Source organism: Triticum aestivum, chromosome 5A (genome assembly GCF_018294505.1).
Source record: "Triticum aestivum cultivar Chinese Spring chromosome 5A, IWGSC CS RefSeq v2.1, whole genome shotgun sequence".
In the NCBI taxonomy this organism is placed as follows: domain Eukaryota; kingdom Viridiplantae; phylum Streptophyta; class Magnoliopsida; order Poales; family Poaceae; genus Triticum; species Triticum aestivum.
Genome location: NC_057806.1, coordinates 119,190,458 through 119,197,720, shown reverse-complemented (window position 1 = coordinate 119,197,720; position 7,263 = coordinate 119,190,458). Strand labels below are relative to the sequence as shown.

General features: G+C 38.6%; 1 long non-coding RNA gene across 1 annotated transcript; it reads left to right on the top strand.

The window, feature by feature from the left end:
- Positions 1–656: 656 nt before the first annotated feature.
- LOC123102568 (uncharacterized) lies at positions 657–6,750 on the top strand. The gene is made up of 4 exons (XR_006449056.1): positions 657–1,149; positions 1,283–1,367; positions 1,928–1,977; positions 2,098–6,750. It is a non-coding gene; the product is annotated as an uncharacterized lncRNA (long non-coding RNA).
- Positions 6,751–7,263: the final 513 nt, after the last annotated feature.

Below are 7,263 nucleotides of genomic sequence, written 5' to 3'. Positions count from 1 at the left end.
TTCTTCAATTTGCGCAAAGTTAAATATTTCCTATAAGGCAGCTTGTTTCTTATGGACAGGAAAATATTTTTTAGAGAAGTAATGAATCATATCCTGGGGACCACGCACACAACCAGGAGCAAGAGTATTGTACGAAGCTTTAGCATCACCCTTTAATGAGAACGGAAATAATTTAAGAATATAGTAATAGCGATTTTTCTCATCATGAGCAAAAAGGGTGGCTATGTCATTTAACTTAGTAAGATGTGCCACAACAGTTTCAGTTTCATAACCAATGAAAGGATCAGATTCAACCAAAGTAATTAACTATGGGTCGACAGAGAATTCATAATCCTTATCATCAATAAAGATAGGTGAAGTAGCAAACTTAGGATCACATTTCATTCTAGCATTCAAAGATTTTAACATATAAGGAGGCTAGCCAACTTGGCCTCACGGTGCTCCCCCAGATTGGGACTTCGTCGGCCATTGGATCGAGCTTGTTTTGGTCAACTGGCTTGTCTGAGCCGTCCAATTTTCATGTACAGGTAAATCTGGTTTTCACCTATTGGTAGTTTTCTTTGCCCTATGACTGGTGGGCTTGTGTCTTACGCATATTGGCTGGGTGAGATGTGAAAAGGTGCGGAAAGGTTTCAGCTAATCTTCTCCTCACGCGCGATGTGCATCCATTGGGCGTGGAAACCTAGGCTCTTTTCCCCAATCCGGCAGCCGCCTCACCACCCCGCCTCCATCCCTCGCCTCCTCATCCAGGCTCCAGCCCCGCTAGGATCCCGCCCGCTCCTCCCGCTTCTTCCTCCATCCTTCATCTAGAGTGCCGGCCCGCCGGGGCTCCGCCTCCTCATCCATCCCAGCCCGTACTCAGCCTCCTCCGCCCGCCTCTTCCTCCTTTCCATCAGTGGCAGTGGTGAGGATAGGAGCAGCGTCTGTGGCTGGACACCATGAGCTTCCAAGGTGGTCCATGGTGAGGAACGGATGTGCTCGACGTCTCCTTCAATCCGTCTTTTTCGGGGGTACAATCTGATTTCTGCAAGGAAGGCGGCTCGGCATGACCACCGTGCCATGTCCATGGTGCCACTGACCCTCCACCTGTCTCTTCTTCCGAAGTGAAGTGCCCATCTCCCCTCTTCCCAGCCAGTTTTGCCTTGTCATGTAAGCATTCCTCGACTGCACCTCCAGCCCTCATCCTCCTACCTTTTCTCCTAGGTGTCCTCTAAATCATGCCGGAATGTGCTCCAGGCGGTGCCTTTCATTCTCCAATTTGGCTTAACATTTTTTGGTGCAGAGGAGGAAGATGAGTTGGAGGTGCCTGCCTGCTACCTTGGAGCAATGGGTGCGCCACCCAATCAGCCAGTCGACGATAGATCCAGGTGGAAAGGCCCCTGTGCTGCAAGGGTTATAAATTTAAGAATTATAAGATTGTTTATTGTTGGATTTGCTAACAAACGGCCTCTTGTGTTGTTCATTTTTGTGGGCTCACTATTTTTGGTTCAGTTTGAAGGGCTCTCTAGGCTTAACTCATTCGGGATATAGTTGAGTTGTTGAATCTGAATGTATGTAATCGGTTTCTGCCCTCTGGGCTTAAGATCTTTCTGGGACATAGTTGAGTTGTTCAATCTGAATGTATATAATCGGTTTCTCAACGCATGTATCTATATCAATGAAAAAAATAGCGCGCTACAGCAAAATAGCGGCGACCTTAAAATATGCTATTAGTGTGCTATATCGCGCTATAGCGTGCTATTAGTGAGACGTTTGTACACCAATATATTTAGCGAGGCAATTCTCAATATGCTATAGCGTGCTATTAGCGACGCTATAGCGCACTATTTTTTCAGTGATCTATACATTTTTTTCATCATCAAAATATTTTTGCTTACCGGCCTTGTCCTACATCTATGAGATTGCTGAGGAGGTTCTGTTTTTGCAGGTGGCGTAACATTTGAGTTGCCCGTCCCAGTCCTTAGTTCACATATGCTGGTAAATCTGTTTTGAAAATTTGACGGAGGAACTAATTTGTATTCTTGTTGATTTATCTATTGTGTTGTGTCGTTGATGTGTGTGTTTTACTGTGATTTCTGAGAGTTCATTTGCTTCCAGGATGAGTTTATTTGGCGCAAGGAGACTAGATGAGTGCAGGGGGGAGAGATGAGGTAGATGCGAAATCCCAACTCTTGCTCGTGCTGCTACGACCGTGGTGTTTCTTATGTGTAGTTTTTTGTAGAGGTCTGGGCTCTAACATATTCTATAGATATGTGATGTTTCTTATGTGCAGTTTTTTGCATGTATTTTAGTGAGAAATGAAGTATGCTTTAGAGAACAGAGAGATAAAAATGCCATATTCTTTTATCAAATAAAGATCTGGCTCGGTGGCTCCTTATTTTGCTTGTCGGGACCAAGATCTCTAGCTATCAATGAACTTTCCAGAGTCGTTTTTGCTGGTCTGAAGTATGGAAATTTCTTGGTTAACATCTTTATAAGCGGCATAATCTCTGCAAACAAAACAGAATAACTAAAACATAGCTAAGTCCATTTTTTCTGCATGATCTATTTTGATCTCAAATGCATTTGAATGACTCGGCATTTCCATTCAATTTCCTTTTGCCATTTATCTTCCATTTAGACATATGGGATAACCATCATTTCATATTTTTGTCATGTATCTTTCATTTACATGGAAATTACTAAGTAATAACCAATGGATGTTTTTTAACAGCTGCAAGACTACCTGCTAATAATTACCGAGAATTAACCATCATATGTATCTTTCATTTTATTAATACCAAATTACCAAAACAGTGAGGGCAACAGTTAGACACCATAAACTGTATATGTTACTATTAATTGTTCATCCTTAATGTTTGAAGTGTTCCACATGATTTTTGCTGGTAGAAAGATTCAAGGATTTTGGTTTCGTTAGAAATACAAAATTTCTTTGTTCAGCCACCCTGCCCATGGTGGCTTGCTTTACTAAATTTATAATCAAACACTTGAATATATATTTTCATCAGTATGCCCCCTATCCTATTTTTGTGGGTACACATGAATGTTTGATCTAGATTCTAGGTGCATCCTTTACTACAACAATCTCAGGCTATACTGAAAAGTGTACTGCTTATATAGCGAATATATTTAATTCATACGCTCGTCTGTTGGATGCTATGGTCACTGGCTTGACGCTCACTGCTACTGGACGCTCGCTGCTATTATTGGTTCATAAGTTTTGCAGACATGGTTACTGCAGATTTTTTTGAGCGAATGGTTAGTGTAGAGTTAGTTCTTATGGTTATTGAAACCATGCAAAATGTAGCTTTCCCCTTCCTCTCTGGTCACTTGAATTTAAATCTCCTGCATGTTCATTTATGAACTCTGCACCAACACACGTGACCCATGCAAAAATTGTTCACTTTTAGAGTCTAGCTCAAAGAAATTCACTTCTGGAGTGTAACTCAAAAAATTTCATGTTGAAGATTTGTGTTGTTGTTGAATTAGGGATTTAAATTCAAGTTTCCTCGGATGTCTATTGCTACTGAATTACAGGTTTAAATTCAACTTTCCTCTGATTAATTTATATCTGTCTTTTGTACTCTACTGAACATGTGTGTATAGTTTCAGAATTCCTTTTACCACTAATACTTATGGGTTGTTCTAGAGGCGATTTTGCATCACTCCATTTTATAGATGTTCATGCATAAGTAGCATCATTTTTTTCCTAATGCTGGCTTTTCATCTGCTAACTGGTATGTGCCATGCGGTATGTGCCCAACCTATGTATCTCATTATGTTATGATAACGCAGATGCTCTCCTTTGTAGGCGAAACGACCGGAGAAAGTAAGCAGCTCCTTTTTAGTGGTGTTCGAAGATGGTATTAAGCATAGTTAGGCTCTGCCATTCGTGAAAGTACAATTTCTTTGTAGGCTTTTGATTCACCACTATTATGTATAAGTTTTAGGCTTTGTTTCCTGAATAAGATCAAGAATTTTGCACTGAAAATTCATGCCCGCTGTTCAAAACTCAGTCTATATTTTGAAAGAAATACCTTATTACTTTTTTGCATCATAGGGGGTTATATATACTGTCAAGATTCTGAAGTTGTTCTATATTGCTATCACATGAGTATAAAAGCAACAAAAAATCAATATGGTGGTATCTTGCGGTGGGATCTACTTGCCATTTCTGAACAAATACCAAACACGGCTGTACTTAATTTCCCCTTTAGGAAATACATTGTGTATGATGAGATTATGAATACAACTCCTGTCAACATGAAGAGGTGGCAGATAGGTAAGTCTACATGCATGTGGTTAGAGAAACGCCTCGAAAAAAGATCAGGGCATATCCTAGACTAACAACTATGCTAGGATGGTACATGAGACAGTGGGATGCACCTGAATTATACCATTTCAGTAATTACTATGTATTTCCACCCTTTTGTTTCTAGCTGATACATAATGTTTGGTACACGAATCAATCATGCTTCTTTGTCCGAAGTTATCTCTAAAAGACCTGTGTGCACTGCAGCTCGCTCAATTATGTTTGTCTAAATACTTTCCTTTTTTGTACCAATATCATGTTAACTGAAAACTTGTAGTGTTTATTCCAATGATTTTTGGGTGTAATTTCCACTAAGGTTTATTATCAACAGATCAGATGTAGGTTGGTTAATTTGAAAATAGCTATATATAGTGAAAGGCCTTAAATGAGCAACCTATATTTTATTAGCCAGTTCTATCTAAGAATATGCTCATCTGTAATAGCTGGAAGGGTAATGTAAAAAAACCAGTGTTTCTATGGTGCTAACTTTACTACATGCATTATTTAAAAAAATTACTACATGCATTAATCCAAATTATTGTTCATTATGCTAATTATGCAACTTTGTCTTCCATTTATATTTTCAATTTGTACTTCTCGTTCCACGTAATATATTGCCTTTTTTATTTGTGACTGCATGGTCTGACTGTTGAATTTCTTAAAGTATATTACCTTCTTGTTTTTGGAATAATAGATTGATGTTTTGTACCTAAGGTCTAACAAGGCCTGTTGGTTGGTCGGTGTACTGATTTTGAAAGCAATATTGAACAACATCAGAATATATTTTGACACTTTTTTATGCTTCGATGTTCCTTTGTCACTGTTCGACTTTCTGCCTTGGCCTCTGTCTTGGTTTACAGCTCCATAGGCTACCTATGTAGGTTCTGTTTTGAACTGTACTCAAATCACATAGAGCTGTTAAACTTCCAGTTTGTTGCCTTCCTGTCGTGTAACATCGCCATGTTTACTCCAGAAACATGGAATGTGCAAAGCTTCTGTGTTGATTAGTGAAATACTTGCTTTGCCTTAAAGACTGTTCCCATATGTGTCCTAGGTTTTTTGGTATGAATTTCATATTTCCCTGGAATGATCAACACATTTCCATGGGATTTTAGAAAAATATATGTGAATGCATCTTTCTAATAAAAAGTGTTGCTTATCAGGGCTTCTATGATCCACTGATTGTATGAATTCTCTTTAAATATGTCAACATACTTCAGTGTATGTTAGTTTTAGGATGGCAACTAACATTTTTTTCACGCTCTTTGTTAACAGTTTCGGTTCTCACAGGGTTTGAGATGTGTAGATTCCGTGCCACAGATCAGTTGCAGGTGGGTATGTAGCATCCTTATCTATTTCATATGTTCGACTCCACTTTCATTTGCCTATGGTGTTTAGGCTCAGGGCTTTCCACCGTTTCATCTAGAAATGCATCATGCTTTGTATCAAACTCAAGTATATATATGGTGTTGTTGGGGCTTCTTTGATCGAAATGTGAAAGATTGCAGACGTGATTTTGTTTAGACCATTTGTCCGGGTAGTGACATTTTGGTATGCAAGACATGTGTTTATTTGATTTTCTTTCTTGCATACACTAAAGTAACCATGATAATCAGTAGCAGGAAGACAGTCAAAACATTATTTTCTTTGTCTTGGTATTCCTGATTTAGTTGTCATTTTGTATGTTTCATGGAAAATATTCAATTCCAAGTCATCTTTCCATTGCTATTTTCCCTACCACGCCTACATATGGGTAGACAATCTTATCCAGAATGGAATTTTGGATTGTGGATTCTCTGGACTGAATGGTTTAAGTTTTTTTCTAGATTGATGTCATCCATATTTTACTTATTTAGACAATGCTATGACTACGATACAATCAACTATGACTTGGAATACTTTTCCCATATAGTGTTGGGCAATATTATAGGCACCCACCCTCCAAAGCACAGTTGGGTGGTGTTATTTGATTAGATTAACCATCAACAATCATGTTTATAGACTTCCTGGAGAAACAAACACATGGACAGCATCATCTGGTACAACACAACAATGACCACACCAACGAGGTGCTTATTGTTGTCAAGCACGAACTAACTTTTTCCCTTGGTCAGTTATTGGAAGGACTGAAATTGTGGGTCAAGATGCATTAACCTGATAAGGAATCACACTCAACTCTAATAAGAAGGCCTACGAAGACAATTTGATATAATAACTTCATTGTATTCTGCTCCAAAGCAAAAAACTCTTTAATGTGGAGCCCATGTTACAATGTGTTGTAGTTTACTACCATTTCTAAAACAGGCCAACCATTTTAGCAGCCTGCAGCTTGCTTTTATATTTTGGAATTGTTACTCGTTCATATATATTTATATTCATGCTGCTCGGCCTTCCTGATACTGGGAGCAATGTAGTTATTGGTAGAAGTATGACCTCAGTGGTACAAGCAACGGAGAAAGAAGTTATGTATGAACAAAAATTGATACAAATATGTAACAATATAATTGAGTTCATCAAAACCAATTAAGAATTAATGTTTGTTTTTTGAAAAAAAACATTTGCACATGTTCTTCAGTTAGTTGGGTTGTTAGTTTGCTGCTTCTCTTTCTGTTGATTATGATCTTTTGAGCGAAGAATGTTAACAAATTGTTGCATCATCATGGCTAAGGTGTCAATACCCCTAAGTAAGCTGCCTCTCAAGTTGAAGAGTAGCATTGTGAGTATCATCTTAATTGAGCTTAATTGTCAGCTTTACACGTTTCATGGATTTGTTTAAATGGGACTCTGCGCTACCAAAATAAAATATGTATATACATCTCATTGTAGACACCAATCCACCAAGTTTCATATTAAAAGGGATTCAACCATGGATATTTTTTCCATCACATACATGGATTTAGCGTGCCTCTGCGCCATTTGGTGCAACGGGTCCACTAGTTTTTCTTTATACT